Source organism: Acanthisitta chloris, unplaced genomic scaffold (genome assembly GCF_000695815.1).
Source record: "Acanthisitta chloris isolate BGI_N310 unplaced genomic scaffold, ASM69581v1 scaffold25563, whole genome shotgun sequence".
NCBI classification, from domain to species: Eukaryota; Metazoa; Chordata; class Aves; order Passeriformes; family Acanthisittidae; genus Acanthisitta; species Acanthisitta chloris.
In genome coordinates, this window is record NW_008665767.1 from 37,414 (window position 1) to 40,308 (window position 2,895).

Consider the following 2,895-nt stretch of genomic DNA (forward strand, 5'->3'; position numbering starts at 1 on the left):
GATTGTTCCAAAGTATGGCCAAGCCTGGACAAGGACCTGAAAACAGCAAAAGCAGAAACACACTGAAGATTCTTTGCATAAGATACCCTTTGCTGAGAAACAGACACATCTATTACAGAACACCTGGATGTTAATATCAATCCTTTTACAATACCAATCACAGAATCGTAGAATCAACCAGGTTAGAAAAGACCTCCAAGATCATCAAGTCCAACCCTACTGTGGTTACTAGACCATGGCACTAAGTGTCACATCCAGTCTCATCTTAAAAACCTCCAGGGATGGTGAATCCACCACCTCCCTGGGCAGCACATTCCAATGTCTGATTACTCTCTCTGTAAAAAAACTCTTCCTAATATCTAACCTAAACTCCCCTGGCAGAGCTTGAGTCTGTGCCCTCTTGTCCTGCTGCTGGCTGCCTGGGAGAAGAGACCAACCCCCACCTGACTCCAACCTCCTGTCAGGGAGTTGCAGAGGGTGATAAGGTCTCCCCTGATCCTCCTCTTCTTCAGGCTAAGCCACAAGCCACATTCGTGGTCTTAAGTCATACTTATTGAAGGATCCATCTCAGTTCTTCAGAAAAGGAATTTGTTTCAAGAACTAAAGGGTGAATTTTCAGCACCATAGAGTCTATTGACTGCTCCTAACCACAGAGGGTGAGCAGCCAAAGCCCAGGGTTAAACCTTTAAAGCACAATAGTCTCTAATTACTCTAAAGTGTCACAAAGTTGCCTGCAGTTAGGTTATTTGGAGAAGAGCTAGATGAGCTTTTACATCAAAAAGAAATTTTGCTAAAAAGAACAGGATAATCAATGGATGATAATTTGCAAGTTCAGCTGTTTTGCTTTGAATTTCACCAAGTCCAATTCCAGTGAGAGGTTAACTACACCTGCTGTTGGGAGCATCTGCCTTAGAGCTCTCTGGGAACCATTCTGGTAAGGGCAGATACCACTACTTTACAAAAATAGTAATACATACACACATATGTATATACACATCTGTATATATACACACACATACACACCTGTGGGCTTTTTTTTAAAATCTCAGAATGAAGTGTTGCTGTCAAATTCATCAAACCTTTATCAACCAGGCACACATTTGGCTCCCACTAAAACCTCAGCAGCAGATTTATACTTAAGTGGCTTCATACTCGAGTACAGATACTGCTACGATTGGGCTGTATTGTAGTGACCTGGCAACTTGCTCAGAGTTGGCCTGCAGTTTGCACTGGGATGCAGCTCAGAGCAGATGATCTCACAAACTGGAGTTCAGAGCTCCTCACCTTGTTCAGCCACTCCACCCGTTCCACATCAGGGAAGTGAACCTGGATGCAAAGAAAAATAAAGTGAGTGTCACATGCTATCTGTTTGGGCACACTACAATGCATGCAAAAGATACCATGGAGCATGGAACAAGTGCTACAGTAAGCTGAGATCTCTCTGCCTTCACCCATACATCCTTCATAATTCACTATCTCCTTGGAAAATTGTAAAGGCAAGTAAAACAGTTAAGAATAGCAAAAGGCAAAAGAACACGTGCACTTACGTACCAATATGCCTCTGGGCACATTTGTATGATTAAAACAAGTGTCATATCCTGTTCATGATGTAAAGCAGCATTAGATTTCTCATCCTTCTCTCTGTCATGCCTTGGGAAGCCATGAGGACCTGCTTCCATTCAAGGTCATGAGCTATGTGAGACCTGTTTCCTGTCCTCACTCACCTCAACCAGGACATCACTTTGGATAACAAAAACCTGCTTGGGAAACTCAATTTATGGGTTGTGGCAGCATTTCTCCACTAATACCAACACAGTACCAATGGCCTCAGGGAAAAGAAGCACTGTAAGAATTCTAGCCTATTAGCACACCCTATCATGTGTAACAGTCCAGTATTTTTACCTCTCCAAGTTTTTTAAGATGCTAAAGAAAAATTAAAATGAAGTAGTCACTTATGCATCATGTTTTCAAGTTAGACACATCAAATGCCAACAAGAATACATGTCCAATACAAAATCCCTCCAGTCCCCTGAAGTGATGACTTGCTTAATCACCATCAGGACAATCGGATATGAGGCCACTCTCAGGCAACTAACTGATCTCTCAGACCTCACCAAGCAGCAGCTGAGTCAAGGGTTACAATCACCTTACTACAGTCACTACCTTACTACATCATTTGCTACAATCACACATCTCATGGATGTGGTATCTGCAGCCAATGTTATAAGCTGGCAGCAGGTTATTGTAGAGGGGAAGGATGGTGCAGCAACTTCTCAGAATGGACATTTGGGCCCTGCTCACACTACAAGAACACTGGAATACAAAGAGAATTTGATTATCTTCTAGTCTGATAATAGTAACTGGGTAGGACAATGCCTCCTCTTACAAGAGCTGTGCATTACACTCTTCAGGCAAAGGCTTGCTGCTGAATTCAGCAGCTTTCAGAGGTGCTCAGAGTTTGGATGGAATGGACAGCAGCCTGTCTTTTAGTACAGCTTCAAGTATGATTTAAGAGCCCATTTCCCTTGCTCAAAATAATGCTTCAAATTATCCCCAATTATTACACTAAAAAACCCCAAAGTAGTATTAACATATTCTTTATAAGCATTTTCTTTTGATGCATCTTTTCCATTAAATGAAACAATGCAAGTTCACTGAAATGTCAGCCTACCTAGCTCCATTTGCATGATAAAGTGAGAACACAGCACTAGAAGGGACAATCAACACTGATAAACTGCTGCTGACGTTTTACAGTGAGGCAGATTAGATGCATCAAGGGACCTGCACTTCACCTGCCAGCTTTTCATCTTTCACCAAAAGGTCCTCCACCAGGGCACATAAATGCAGGGTAGCCTGAAGGCAGCTGGTCCCCAGCTCCAATCAACTGCCAAGGAC